A 17,079-nucleotide genomic window follows, 5' to 3' on the forward strand; every position below is an offset into this window, starting at 1 on the left:
ACAGAGGAAGACCAGCAACTCAAACCCCTCCTCCACCACCTCCTCCTCTGCAGTTCGATCCAGTGCTATTCCAAACGGTTGTGGCTGCAGCCGTGACAGCAGCCATGGCTCAAGTGAACTCCGTCAATACGAGCGGTGGCAACTCTAGATTTGGTGAAGTCCATCAAAGAGTGCAGGGATGCACTTATAAGGACTTCATGAACTGTAAACCTACCTTCTTCGATGGTACCGGAGGAATTCTGGCATTGTCTCAATGGTTCGAAAGAACCGAAGCTGTCTTTGAAATGTGCTCTTGCCCCGAAGAGAGGAAAATCAAGTTCGCAAATGCCACCCTCACTAACAGGGCATTGACATGGTGGAACGACCATCTCAGCGCACTCTCCTTGGTCACAGCCAATGCCATGGGCTGGGACACTCTAAAAGATCTCATGAGAAGGGAATATTGCCCGAGGGGAGAAATCCAAAAATTTGAGGAGGAACTCTAGAACCTCAAGATGAAAGGAACCGACATAATAGCTTACACGGCCAAGTTCTGTGACTTGGCGGCTATGTGTCCCAACATGATCCCATCCGAAAGCAAAAAGATTGAACGATACATCTGGGGTCTAATGCCCCCGTATCGAGGAAATGTTCTAGCCTCACGCCCTACCACCTTCGACAGCGCCAAGGAATTGGCCCAGAGTTTAATCAATCACGAAGTCTCTTCCACTCCAACAATAGAAACCACAACTCCCACTGCACCACCCGAGTCATCTGATAGAAAGAGGAAACGATGGGATAAGAAGAAGGGCAAGAAAACTCAAACCTCCTCCAGGGACCAGCAAATTGTGGCGGTCCATGCTGCCACTACTCCAGCCACTCCTGCACCGCCAAAGCCTTATAGTGGGAATCTGCCCAAATGTCCAAAGTCTCCTTACCACCACCACGGCCCCTGCCGTGAATTGTAGTGTTCCAAATGCGGTCGGAAGGGCCATACGGTGTGATTCTGCAAGGCCCCTTCCAATCCTATTTCGCAAGTTCCCGGTTCGGGAGTGACCCCGACGTGTTACGGCTGCGGTGAAGCTGGTCACTTCATGAAAAACTGTCCGAAGACTGCGAATGCTGTGGGAACCGGAAGACTACTCGCTATTGGTCACAATGAAGTGGTGGCGGATCCCACAGTAGTCACGCGTACATTTCTTCTCAACAACTCTTATGCCTGTGTCTTATTCGATAGTGGTGCAGAAAGAACCTTCGTAAACCAAAACTTTAAACGCTTACTCAAACAATCCCCTCAACCACTAAAAGAAACATTCGTCGTAGAAATGGCTAATGGGAAGACCGAAAGCTCTAACGAAATCTACATAGTTTGTACCCTCACGTTAGACGATCATTCATTCCTAATCGACCTCATACCGGTCTCGATCAAGAGTTTTGATGGCATTGTTGGCATGGACTGGTTGAGTCTTTACCATGTTGATATCCTATGCTTTGGCAAAGCCATTCACCTAAATCTTTAGAATTGTGAAACTCTATTGATCTATGGAGATAACGCGGCACAATCCTTCGTATCATCTCCAGTATTTAGGCTCAGAAATACCTGTGTAAGGAATATCACGCCTTTCTTGCCCACGTTGTCGACACAAGTCTGAAAGCGAAAAACTCAAAAGACATCCCCATCGTAGGTGATTTCCCTGATGTCTTCCGAGAGGACCTTCCAGGTGTACCTCCCAAATGTCAGGTTGAGTTCAGAATCGACCTAGTCCCAGGAGCTACCCCCGTAGCTAAGTCGCCCTATCGTTTAGCGCCTGCCGAGATGCAGGAACTATCCGGTCAACTTAACGAACTGCTCAGCAAGGGCTTTATAAGACCAAGCTTCTCACCTTGGGGAGCTCCTGACTTGTTCGTGAAGAAGAAGGACAGATCGTTCCGTATGTGCATCGATTATAGGGAACTCAACAAACTCACGGTTAAAAATCGCTACCCTCTCCCTCGTATCAGCGATCTATTCGACCAACTACAAGGAGCGAATTACTTCTCCAAGATTGATCTTAGGTCTGGGTATCACCAGTTACGGGTACTTGAGGAAGATGTTCCGAAGACAACCTTCCGAACCCGTTATGGGCACTCCGAGTTCGTGGTAATTCCCTTTGGACTGACTAACGCCCCCATAGTATTTATGGACTTGATGAATAGAGTATGTCGTCCATATCTAGATCATTTCGTCATCTTCTTTATTAATGATATACTCGTTTATTCTCGGAGCGAGCAAGAACATAGGGATCATTTGCGACGAGTCCTGGAAACCCTACGACCAGAGAAGTTATATGCGTAGTTCTCTAAGTGAGAATTTTGGATTCGAAGAGTTGAATTCTTAGGACATGTGGTTAGTGAAGACGGAATCCACGTGGATCCCTCGAAAATTAAAGCCATTGAGAACTGGTCAGCATCGAAGATGCCTACAGAAGTTCGTCAATTTCTAGGCCTCGCTGGCTACTATCGCAGATTCATCCAAAACTTCTCTCCAATTGCAAAACCTCTTACCATGTTGACACAGAAGGGCATATCATTCAATTGGGAAGAGAAACAGGAGAAGGCATTCTAGACCCTGAAGCAAGCCTTATGCACCGCACCAGTATTATCCCTTCCCGAAGGAATTGAAGATTTTATTGTATACTGCGATGCATCGAATCAGGGAATCGGTTGTGTCTTGATGCAACGAGGTAAGGTCATCGCCTATGCCTCAAGACAGCTAAAGACGCATGAGGTGAACTACACTACTCATGACCTCGACCTAGGAGCAGTCGTCTTCGCACTAAAAATCTGGAGACACTACTTGTATGGAACGAAGAGCATAGTGTACACTGATCATAAAAGCCTCCAACACATACTAAACCAGAAAGATCTCAACATGAGATAACGCTGATGGGTTGAACTACTTAACGATTACGATTACGAAATTCGATATCACCCGGAGAAAGCCAACGTGGTAGCAGACGCCCTAAGTAGGAAAGAGTATTCTGGTCAAAGAACCGTGTCGTTGAAAATGACTATCCATTCGCATATGTCCTCACAAATCAAGGAGGCTCAGCTTGAGGCATTGAAGCTTGAGAATGTGACGGGAGAATCCCTACGTGGAATGGATAAGAGTTTGGAGGTCAAGGGTGACGGAGCTTACTATCTCATGGAGCGAATCTGGACTCCACGCCATGGAGGTTTCAGAGATCTGGTCATGAAGGAAGCACATAACACTCGATACTCCGTCCACCCAAGTTCGGATAAGATGTATCTGGATCTCAAAAAGCTATACCGGTGGCCAAACATGAAAGCAGAGATTGCTACCTTCGTAAGTGCCTTACTTGCGTGAAGGTCAAGGTCGAATACCAGAAGCCATCGGGACTCCTCCAACAACTGGAGATACCGGAATGGAAGTGGGAATGAATCACAATGGATTTCATAACCAAGCTGCCCAAGACAACGGGTCGGTTGGATGCCATTTGGGTCATCATCGACAGATTGACCAAGTCTGCACACTTCCTACCCATCAAGGAAATGGACAAGATGGAGGAACTCACAAGAGCATACATTAAGGAAATAGTATGACTGCATGGCGTCCCTATATCTATTATCTCCGATAGGCATAGTAGGTTTACCTTGAGATTTTGGCAATCACTACAAAAGGTACTAGGGACGAGGCTGGATATGAGTACAGCCTACCATCCGCAGACTGACGGACAAAGTGAGAGGACGATCCAAACCATCGAAGATATGCTGCGAGCTTGTGTGATAGACTTTGGTAAATCGTGGGATACACACTTACCCCTTGTGGAGTTTTCCTACAACAATAGTTATCATACGAGCATCAAAGCAGCTCCATTCGAAGCCTTCTACAGCCGGAAGTGCAGATCCCCTCTGTGCTGGGACGAGGTGGGTGACACTTACCTAGCTAAAGGACGAGTTCCTGACAGTGTTCTCACTGGTCCGGAGATCATCCAAGAAACGACCGAGAAGATAGTACAGATTCACGAACGATTAAAAGCCGCTAGGGATCGACAGAAAAGCTACGTAGACAAACGAAGAAAACCCTTGGAATTCCAGGTGGGAGACCGAGTCCTTTTGAAGGTCTTGCCCTGGAAGGGCACGATACGCTTCGGAAAGCGTGGAAAGCTGAACCCGAGATACATAGGGCCTTTCGAGATTCTCGCTAGAATCGGCCCTGTAGCTTACAAACTCAACTTACCCCACGAGCTAAGTAACATACATCCTACCTTCCACGTCTCAAACTTCAAGAAATGCCTGTCCGATAAGACTCTAGTAGTTCCACTTGACGAGATCGAGGTCAATGAGAGCCTCAGCTTCGTTGAAGAGCCTACGGAGATTATGAACCGAGAAGTAAAACGAACGAAACAAAGCCGCATCCTAATTGTGAAGGTTCGGTGGAACGCCAAGCGATGACCAGAGTTCACTTGGGAGCGTGAAGACTCAATGAAACAGAAGTATCCGCATCTCTTTCCAAATCCATGATTTGAACCGTAACTTTGAATTTCGGGACGAAATTCCCTCTAACGGGGGGATAATGTGACAACCCAAAACTTCTAGCTATGTAATTGATCTGTGTTCAGCACTAAAACTTGAGTTCATTATCTTTTGTTACATCTTGTGGATCCATATGAGTACTCTCGACTTAGTATAACCTGGATATAAGTCCTAGGAAGGATTGGAAAGTGTTTAAGTATCACAAAATTGGACCAATCACACCAAATAAGGTGTGTGCGGCCACACACCTGTGTGTACGGCCGCACACCCAACCTCACACACCCTCAACCTCACAAACCCTTATATGGATGGATACTCCTTCATTCATTCATTTGGATGTTTCTTCTCTCTCTCTCTCTACTTTCTCTTTCTAAAATCATCAACCAAGAACACTTGGAAAGCTTCCTAATTGTGATCTACTCCATCTTCAAGCTAAGTTTAGTGGTAAACACTTGAATCCCAATCTTAAAACTCATCATATTCATCATGTTCATCATCCCTTGAAGGTGTACGGTCGCACACCTTCATATGGGGGCAGCATACCTTCAAATCTCCTAAGTGTGAAGAGCAAACATTTCAAAATCATCATATGGACTCAAATCAGGTGTGTACGGCCGCACACCCCTGTGTATGGCCACACACACACTCTATATGGTTGCACACTCTTGTATGCTGCCTCACACACACTCCTGGCCACACACCCCTTCCGCACACTCATTTTCAAGGCCATACACTCACTTTAATGCCCACATTTGACCCTAAACCTGCATGAATCATTAAGTCTGGATCCTAGGGCACATATTCTTAGTAATTCCAAGTCCTAAGGATGTTTTCCTATCATGTTAAACATGAAACACCTAAATTCTAACTCATCTATGTGTCGTCACATGAATAATAGGGGCCATAGGCGTTCAGGGCATCCGTTGACACTCGAACCCTACATTAGGTGGTGAGTTCATACCCCTTTAATGAACCTTTACAATGTTTTATATATTTTAGGGGGGGATACAAGTCAAATATACATGTTTATGAAAATTAATCACATGTGATTCACTATCCGTAGTTCAAATCACATGTGATTTACCACTATGACTTATAAAGAAATTTTGCATTTTCAAAACTATTTTGGATAAATAAACAATTTTCTAAATGTTCCCTTTGACAAGATTTTTATTAAATAGATTTTCTTATAAAATGTAACTGCACTAATATATTTATATAAGTAAGACTTGAAGGACTTAGGACCGATGGCTCGCCTTATTTCCTGTTCTTGTTTGATTGTAGGCTTAGGGTAGTTGTTATTTGTCCGACTGTCGTTGAATTCTTAGTTATATATCATGTATATTAGTGTTGGATACGAGTATTATCATCCCATTTGATTCCTAAACCACTAAATTGACAAGAACCATACGCATTAACTTAACTATAATAGGTATAGTTAAGGCTACTACTACTCGCTACTTCTACTACTTTACACACTATAATTCACACTATTACGAGTCAATATACGAATCAGAGAACACACTATGAACAGGATGAAAGACCACTACACTATAATACAAGATAAATCACTAAATCGGAAGATACACACTAACTCACTACAAGATACACTATTCGCTACATACTATGCCCAGAGTTTTCCGACGGGAAGACGATGCTACATGTATAGATCTATACGGGGCAGACCCTATTACATCCCAACTGCTAACTTCAGTATGAGCCGTGCAAGCCCAGGGATGACACTACTTCACTACACTGTCCATGATCGGGATGGTCACGGGGTTCTCTATTACTCTCACTATGGGTCGCATACAAGGAAACACACTAAATCCATACTAAAATACTAAGCTAAATTATAAATTAATATCCCGAAGTAAATTACTAAAACATTCTTACAATAAACGGTTTTCATCAATGAAACTTTCTTGCAACTTGAAGATTTTCACTCACGATATACTTTCTGGAAAAATATAGGATTTTCTAGCGCTTTTCTACTACTTTCAAACTGTAAATCGCAGCTTACATACTATATGTTCTAATGCATTTTATACAAAAATTCACACTAAACTCTTATGAACTCACCAGCTTTATGCTGATACTCGTTTTCAAAATAACTTGTATCCTCAGGTCAAAGATAGACATGTACAGGTGCAGCATTTTGGAGAAGATGGTGCATGCAAGATCCATCTCTTATTTTTGTATTACTTTTGGTGTCTATTGAAACTTTACAGAACACACTTGTAATTAAATTCACTATGAAATGAAATGGTGGTATGTTTCTTGTTTTTACTATTATGCAATTGTGATGATATTGTACGTGACGTCCTCCACCCTGAAACATATTCTGCCGTTATCGGTTCTGGGGTGTGACAAAAACCATTCATGTTTTCCAAAAATACAGATTTCATCAACTAAACAAATAATCTAAATTATCTTGCAAAAATAGGTTTGATACTAATTGTTGGGATTTTATTCAAAAATCTGGCTTTCACAACTGAAAAAATTGACAAGGGAAGCTTTAAAATGTTGAATAAAACTAAAACTATTTTACCCACCAAGGATCATTTTGCATGAGTTAGAAAGATTAAAACAACCATAGAAGGGAAAGCATAACAACCTTTGAAGAATTTGATTCTCATGGGAGGTTGGAAATTGATGAAGTGTGGCATGAAACTCTAAAGCAAGAGTTCTCTACAAGTATCCACTAAGCAAGAGTAGAATAATCAAAACATGCTAGTATTCACTTGTAATTTGTTGTTCATAAGCCTTTGAAATATATACTAAATATATGTTAAAAGGTGAAGCAACAAAGGGAAATTCTTTTAAACATCAAGTGTAAGAGAATGGAGGAGAAAAAGGACGCTTTAACTTTGAAAATTGGCAGCCTCTTAGGAGCATTTTTGTTGTCGGCTTTGCTAGCCAAAGAAGAGGAGAAAGAAGCTTAAGAACTACTTCTCAACCCTTAAAAGTCTCTCGTTTATATAGGCCAAAAAAGTAAGAAGAGACCATTCCTTCTAGCTTGTCAAGCATGGGTTGAATAGACAAGTCATGGAGGTGGATTAGACAAGGCATGCATGCCTTGTCTCCTCCTATTTTTGACCCTATGGTTAAAGGATGGAACCAAAGGATGTTCCATTTTTATATGTTTAGTGTATTGTTAGATGCCATTTTATGCATCTTATAGGGTAGTTTTCATTATCATTTTGCCGTCATCTTTTGTACATTTGCATGTCATTTAGATAAATAATGTTCAACTCATGTGTTTTGTTAGAATTCCCATACTACTCATGTTTTTATGTCGGTTTCAGATAGTTCGAGTGGAGCAGTGCTTTGGGAGTAGTTGGATGCGTGTTTGTAGCTTAAAATTGTGACAACCCGCAGTTTACTCTATCGCCATAACCCATTTCCGCCATGAAATTCGCCTTTTTCGAATTGTTTCCGTTTAAGTTATAAATTAAGTCATTATTTTGGAAACTTCTATTATCACTTAATGGATGTCTAAACAGTATTAGCACTCATTTTATCACTCCATATTATTAATCTGAAACATTCTAGTTTCGACCATATCGGGATACGACATCTTAATCGGTTGCGACCAAAAGCCCCGTTTCACACTGGTATCGGGTTGTATTCCACCGTGTCCAAAACTTAGATACTATTTAAAGTGATCCAAGTTTCCATTTGAAGCTTTTTCCCTCTCTCACTACTCTCTCTCTCTCTCTAACCTCTCTCCTCAACCAAGATTCAAGGTCCAAAAACATAGAATTAAGGCTCCAAATCCTTGAGGTAACTTCCCTATCTCATAGTGTAGTACCATTAGCCTTCAAATTCGTGTTTAAACTTTGATTTTCGACCTCAAACATGTGTTTACGGCCAAGGAGCACGCTTGGGCCATAAACACATAATAAAAGGGTTTTTATGCCTTTAAACCCCTCCAAACCAACATTGGGACTTACATACGACTATATGGCTTACCAATTCAGACTTAGAACTCATTAAACATGGTTTTTAAGGAGTAAACATGAGTTTACTGCCCAAGAACATGCTTCAGCCATAAACTCATATTCATGGGGAGTAAACTCACATTTGAGTGTTTAAATGCCACTTAAACACACCAATGATCTTGGAATAAATTCTAGAACCAACCACAATAGATTTAAGGGCCTTAAACTAGATGGAAAAAACCCCATGGAGATTTCACGGCTGTAAATTCCCCAAGGATGAGTTCCTGGGCCGTGAACTCACTTACACAAGTCAAATGATGCCCAAACTTCATTCTAAGGCTTGTAAAATTAGTTTGAATCACATGTGTTTGACCTAAAGCCACCAAATCATCAATATAAGAGGGTTATAGGAGCTTACGGCCATAAAATCCATGTTTAGGGTCGTAAACTCCCTTTGATGGTCCATTTGGTGGTAAAACTTATTCCTATGCCTTAGATTAATTCATAGCAACCCTTCCCATGTGTTAATTGACCATTTGGCACCATAATATCCCACATACATGAATTCACGGCCGTGAACTCATGTATTTATGGTCTTAGGGCTGTAAAATCCCTAAGGACTTTACTCTTGAAGTCCCAACTCTTTTTCCAAGCCATACACGTCCGTACATATCACCCGGGTCACTCCAAACACTTGATTTGAAGTGTTTTCGCTCATTGGAGTGTATTATCATATCTAATTAGTGTTTTAAAGTCTAATTAGATACATTTGTATACCATTTCATATTACATAGGAACCTCGCGCGTTATGAAGCCCCGAACCGACACATAACATTCAAATCATCACGATTTCTCGCCTGGTGAGTTCATACCCCTACCCATTTTCAATGTTTTTCACTGTTTTCAGGGGGGGGGGAATACAAGCAAAGTACAAGTGATACTTATACTCAAAAGTGGTTTTACATACATTTTGTTTCGTATTATATAATCTTTTAACACTAACAGTCGTAACAAACAATCGTTTTAACCTACAGGATACATTCTCGTGTTATATGTGAATTACTTTATAAATTGTTGTATTTATATTTTCACAAATGTTTTCTCACATTATAACAGTTAAAAGCATAACAATTGAACATGGTTTTCTCCTCGGTAACACCCCTCAAAGATACGCGAGTGGAGGATAGTAGATACAACTTTTGTATTATCCTTATAAAACACCCTAGACACGAGTGTGAAGGATAGGTATCATTGGAACTTAGTCAGATCCTAGTTAGTACTCCCCCTAGACACGAGAGTAAAGCACCAATAGAACAGGATTTTCGTATCGATAATTTCAGTTTTAAATTCATAAATAGAGAGTAGAAGGAAAGGATAATGGTGCAGATAGTAATCGATATAGATAAGAGAAAGTGGAAACACAACAATTTTTAGACATTTTATTCCTCCAACATTCTTTAAGAATGCATTAATTCTTTAAAGAATATTGAGTTTTATAAAAAATTATGGTGTTACATAGCTATAAATAAATTTTTATTCGTCCCTTCTTTAAGAATTCTTACATTCTTTAGGCATTCGAACTATTTATGGACTCAAAAACATTTATTAAGATTGTTTTAGCATAATGTAAATATTATATTCTCATCATCAAGAATAATGTTTTAACTTAAATAATTTATTCTTAACCATTCTCATGATATATATTAAGTTTGTTTGTTTTACAAATGATTCTTAACCAGGAATATTGTATTTCCGTCTATAATACATTTGACTATATATTTGTATTCTTAAAGAATTTAATACGTAAGTATTTCTCAATATGCAAAGTAAATATACGATATTCCTACAGAATGCAATAAATCATAATTTTTTTTTTTGTTTTTCAGATTTTACTAATAATATAAAAAGATACTGTAAATAATTTAAATTGTAAAATATATACGTTTTTTTTTTGAAATCTAATTCAAATTGCATTCCTTAATAACTTGAGTGTTACACAAAAAGTATAAGTTCTATCCTGCAGATACATTAAGTACTAGACTCTTCCAAACTTTCTTTCTAGATAAGAGGAGAAGTTACTCTACTAGTGTCCAGTCTCTTCACAAAAGAAGCTATCGACAAGATCAACAACTTACATTTTGAGTCTGTCAGCTAGTTTTAATCTTATTTATGTCATACAGAGTTAGACTATTAAAGTTCGTGTAAAATGAATAACTCTGTCGTCCGACGTCCGTTTTTTACTGTCTTTATATCGTTTTACTCCTATCATAGACATCTTCAACTTTCATTTATATTGTTTCTTCTAATAAATAAGTCAATCTAAAATTCGATTTATGAGCTGTATACTCGTATGCTAATCTTAGAAAAATCACAACTTCCTGTCATGAAATCAGATTTGGACGTTCTCTATATGTATACTCTAGGTTTGATGACTACTACGACTTTCTTTTAGATCACTAAGGCTCAAAAGTATTTTATCAAAATCTCACTTTTTATGATATGCATTGTTGATCGGGTCGGTTACGAAACTTCAACAGAACATAACATCTTTGGTATAAGTCTGATTTAAGCGTTCCTTATATCTTTGGAATCCTTGTCACGGCTACTTCAACTTTCGTCAAGGATATTCATGATAATTATTATTCTATTAAGACATGTATGTAATTCTTATTTTAATATATTGTTATAAGCATGTATACAACAAATATTTTCACATAGACTTCACAAAATTTTCTTTAATTATATCGAATAGGTTACAATTGCTAACCCTAACAATTATATCGTCTTATTAATTTTATAGCGGGAAACGTAGGCATTACATTATATATAACTACAACTATATTTAAATTAATTTATTTCTTACAAATAAATCTAACATTTGTTGCATCGGACGATTCTCGCCTCCGACAATCAAGAGTTTAATGTTCCTCTTGATAGGTGGTGATAGTTATGCACCATAAATGTGCTTGGATAACAATTGAGGTATGTATAAACCATCCGACCCTAAGTTGAATATTTTCTAATAAGTTTTATGCACTATAGAGTCATTTATCATAGATCTATATCATGTTCGGTACTGATGTAGCGTAAAAAAACAAATAGAAATATACAAGACTGAACCTGTTCATTCTAAAATAATAACCAGGTCAATCTCTTCAAAACCACGTTGATTCTATGAATATCGTAAGATTGACTTAAAAATCTGGGTTAAGACGCATAGAATTTTAGGAGAAAATGAAAGTTCATAAAATTATGACCGCCCTTCCAAATTACATAAAAAAACGATAAATAAGAAGCAGAAATTAAAAGGGAACCCTAAAAGTCCATGGGCCAAATACAAACCCGAGAGCAAAACCCAAAAATTAAGAAAAAATAACAAAACTCTTATAACTCCATTTAGAAAGTGCTTTATTGACTCAAAATGGGTGAGTCCCCTTCCGGTAATTATTTAGACGTGCACCTTGCTCCAAGATTTGATTTGACTGGTCGTAGCCCCAAAACAAAGATCCGCACCCAAAGTTATGACCATTTTCGTGAACCCATTTAGTCACACGATCGTGAGCCTCTAGGAACCCAAGGGCTCGATCCTCCATACTAGAGTCCGCATTAGGTACCAACATGAATGAATATGTAGCAGTGAACGAAAGAAGGAATGTTATGTAATTCATTAATTGTTATTCTAATTTTGTATTATATACCTTCTTTTGTCATTGCAACTATACTGGAACACATGCAAAACACTCGCGTGAGCTAAAAGTGAAACAAAATTAAAGTCCTTCATAAATGTGTAAAACATAGAAAAACCCTTCAAAAAGTGTGTACACAATAAAGGGATCCCACGATTTTTAGCTCTCCGATGCCAACTCTTAATAGCGCCACTGCAACTTCATTCCCATAGAAATAAAAAATGGGACTGATAAATGCTTGAAAAACACTTTTCTAGGTACACTGTTGTAGTTGTTGCAGATGGAGTGAGTGTCACCGTAGGGCCTGCATCAACAACACAACAGCTACAACAGGCTGACCCACCTAGCCATTGCTAATAGCATTCAACAGTAGTAGAGAGATGAAACACAGTGCCCTATATGAATCCGTAGTTTTTTTATTTATGTATACAATTTTGTTCATTTTATATAGAGTTCTTCGTTACTTTTTCTGATGTATTGGATTTACGTCTCCACTTTATATTACCTTTAAAAAGTAATAACATTTATTACATATAATAAATTCATTTCCCTTTTATAGAAATTATTAGGTAGAGAATATTTAATAAATTACCTCATATATATATTTAGTGGAAGACATATAAGATAATAACTAATACAAGTTAAAAAAAAATCATTTCGATAACAGTATTCGAAAACATAATATTTGTACATATTTTTCATTTAGTTTATGAATTAACAATCCTTGCCCATTCAACCTTATAATATTTTCCAGAAAAAAAAATATTTTTTTGAAAAACCTTTCTACCATTGAAATGGTAAGTTTTCCCGATATGTCCTTAAATTCGAAAAAAAATTAATTTTATATCCTTGATTTACTTAGATAATTATTTAATATTTTTTGCTAGTTAATATATTTTAATTAAATATACAAAATAAAATAATTTTATTTTCCAAAACAATATATATAATGTAGTCGTAATTGTCAAAACTTTAAAATAAACCCACCATGACTACGTTTTTCCGATTTTTTATATTTGTTTTTGTCTCCAATTGTTTTTTTATAATTTTTATTATTATCACTTGAAAAATTCATTACCAAATATCTAGTTTGATAGAATTTTAAAAATCATTTTACCACAAGTATTATGATAAATGAAAATCATGGTTATCAAGATTGATGACGAATGCATCACTATGTGATGCAAAATATATGTTGGAAGATATTAAAAAACAAAAAATGAAAATAGATCCATAATTAAAAATTATATTTATATGTGTAAACTAAATTTTAATAAATCACATATTAATGGACACACGTTGGTAGTTGCCAACGGAATATACAAATGAAAAATATAGGAATTTTAATAAATCATATAGTGTTAGTCGATATTTTCTTTTATTATAGTTTAAATATGTATTTTAAAGAACTTTTTTTTTTCTTTTTGTTAGAAATCTGAAATATAGGAATTTACAAACTGAAGTTTAATATCTACATTAATTTAAATTAATATACTAAAAATAATAATTAATATTAGCTGTTATCTAGTAGGTGACATTTGAATAAAAATAATTCTAAAGTTTTCAAAAAAATGACATGTGTCAAATTCAAAGTGAAGTTTACATTTGAAAAATATGATCTTTATGTACTAGGATAGATATATAAATATAAACTTTTTAAAAAATAACATATTATGATTTGCTGATATTAAATTAGTTGGATAAATAAAAAAATTAAAAATAATACTAATTTATAATATAGATATTAAAAAACAAAATATAAATAGAGCCAAAATTCAATATGATAATTATATATGTAAACTAAATTGTAATAAATCACATATTGATGAACACAAGTCGGCAGATATCAATATGGCACGTAGAGAAACATGTAAAGGTCAAAACGTATAACGTTCATTTATATATAAATATATATACATATATATATATATATATATATATATATATATATATATATAAAGAGAGAGAGAGAGAGAGAGAGAGAGAGAGAGAGAGTTAGGCTCTAATATGAAACCTTAATTATTATGTGAATCTATGAGTAATTATTGACCAATCATTTCATGAAGCCAATTTAGGGATTTTATTGTCAGTTAAATTAATAATAAAAAATAATGGCTATATTTATGGAATTGTTACAAACATCTTTTCATCACAACGTAATTTAATGAATATGATGCTCTTTTCTTTGGAAATATAATTTTAATCGGAGATGATAGGAATGATTTTTGTACAAATTTCATTTGTAGTTTATATCCTACATGTTTTAATGCATATTAAAGCCTGTAATGGTGTCATTGTTGCCATATAAAAGAACCTATCATCCATTTTCGTTGATAAGATATTATTTGTATGTTCAAATTTTGTTCTTCACCATTGTTTTTTATGTTATTTTATTTGAATTATAACAATAACTATACGTAATATTCTTTGTTAGCATATAGCTATAAAAGAAATAAGCATGCATCATGTAAAAAAAGAAAGATATGTGTGACAACTGCCAATTCAGGTCATTCTCGGACTCATGCATCTTTATAAAAACCATTCATGCACAACATGTCATGGCCTAGTAGTATAAATTAGGTCAAAATCTTGCATAAACTAGGATCCAACTAAGATCTAGGACTAATATACTTGATACTTACAATTCTAGTAATTACAATTCTAGTAAGTTGCAATAGGAAATGCTAATACCATAATTAGAATAAAGCTTCAAGCTTTGTTATAATTGAAATAGGGTATAAAACCCTAAAAATAAATTAAAACATTCTAATTATACTTCAACATGTTGATGAATGTCAAACAATATTCCAAAAACCCTAAAGAGCCCAAAATCCAAACTTATAAATTATAAAGCTTAAAAACTTTATAAAATTTGACTATAAACTTCCTAAAATCAAATTTTTATTAATCAAATTATGAATTATAATCAATGAAATAGAAATTAAATTATCAAGTATTAATCATAATTTAATTGTTGAAAACAAGATTTTTAAATAAATCAAATTTTCTTATTGAGCACTTTTATAAAAATTAATGTCTTTATATAAATAATGGAGTTAAATTTTATAAAATTTGAATTAGGAGAGAGGAGGCCTAACCCACTCAAAAAATCTGGCCATTCCCTCTCCCCATGCACTTTCTCTTCTCCAAAACTCAATGATTGAACTTATTCCCTCACTCCACCTCTTCTTTCTTCACTCTCTTACACTCCACTCTTCACACACTTCACTCTCTTCTTCCCTATCTCTAAACTCACGAAAATCCTCTCATTCCTCTTCAAAATTTCGAGATTGTGAATCCCTTAAAGTGTTCTTACTTCCCTCAAGATCATAACAAAGGTAAACAACATCATCTTCTTCCATAGTTACATGATTTTACTTCTGTTCTTTCTTAGTTTTCTCTTCTTTTCGGATTCTATGTCATTCCATGGCTAGAAATCTTTATTTTTCCCTTGTGGTTTGTAGATTCTCACCATAACACAATGCATGTGTTAGAGATGGTGAAAATCCGGGATCAAACCCATGCAAGGAGTGAAAAAGATGCACATATGATCATGTGACATCAAAACCTAATATTTCATGCTCTTCTCCATTTCTTTTGTGTTCATGCATGACCAAAAGCATTTAAACCATTTCTAGTACATCTTGGATGCTCATTCATTCCATGCATGTGTTAGAAATCGGACCTTACCAAAGGCATGTATGATGTTCTTGTTGAAATACCCTAATAATGCACACAAACAAACATGCAATCTGCCAGATTACTTTGTTCTACATTGAACGGCCATAACTCAGTCATTTCTTAACCAAATCATGATATTCTTTTTGTATTGGTTAGTTCCACGAGTTCAATTTCAAACCCAACTGGTCTCACTGTAAAATATTAAATATCCGATTTTTGGCAATTTTTACAAAATGGTTGCCATACAGCTCTTTTTCTATGATCACTATTTTTTGTCTTGCATGATCAATGGCCTTAAACCCAACCATAAATCTGAGGAAAAATACCTTAGAAACTTAACATATCTAGTGAATGATGGTTGAAATTTCGTAGCTTAAAACCTCACTGAATGGACTACACAAATTCATGAACTTCAGCCACATCTACATTTCATGCATTATTGCATGCAACTTTTCTTAAATTGTTTGGAATCATTACCCTCATTTCTCTTCTGAATACATTTTTAACATTTTTCCTTTTGAAAGACCTTGCATGCATGAGATAATCTGGAAAATTTCAAGAGCTTTTGTTATTTCTTTGATTTATTAGAATTATTGCTAAAACCAAGGGCATAAATCATATAAAATACTTCCAGATGTGAATAAATCCTAAATAAATTCATGGATGATCCTTATGGGGAATAATGACCCCTCACCAAATTTCAGCAATTTTTGTTACCGTTTAATACGATTTCTAATTTTCTTTTGTTTAGGGCATGATAAATTACAAAACCACTTTAGAGGATGTGAAAATTGTATTTAACAATTTTTGCATACCTTACTTGTGATGGGTGACTCCAGAAAATAATTTCAAGATTTTTCATCATGTCTTACTATTTTTCCCAATTTTTGGTAATTATAATGGTCTAAAAATGGGAAAAATAGTTCTGACTATCCAAAATTCATGAAAATTTACCAGGATATCATATTCTACAGAGGTTACATAAAAATTTTGAGGATTTTTCTCTACGGTAAACAATTTTTCTCTTATTTTCTAATGTTAATTGCATTAAAATGCACTTAAATACACATAAATACCCAAAACCAGTTTATACATTATGAAAACCACTTTTGATATTTTTCCCAGGATATTTATACTGTAAATGATGTTACAAAAATTTATGGTGATTTATTTTAACTGTTTAGTATTATTTATTTAATTAATGAGTATTTAAAGGAATAAAACAAGGAAAAATAGAAATATCCACTGAAAAA

Source organism: Lactuca saligna, chromosome 9 (genome assembly GCF_052625555.1).
Source record: "Lactuca saligna cultivar CGN05327 chromosome 9, ASM5262555v1, whole genome shotgun sequence".
Classification (NCBI taxonomy): domain Eukaryota; kingdom Viridiplantae; phylum Streptophyta; class Magnoliopsida; order Asterales; family Asteraceae; genus Lactuca; species Lactuca saligna.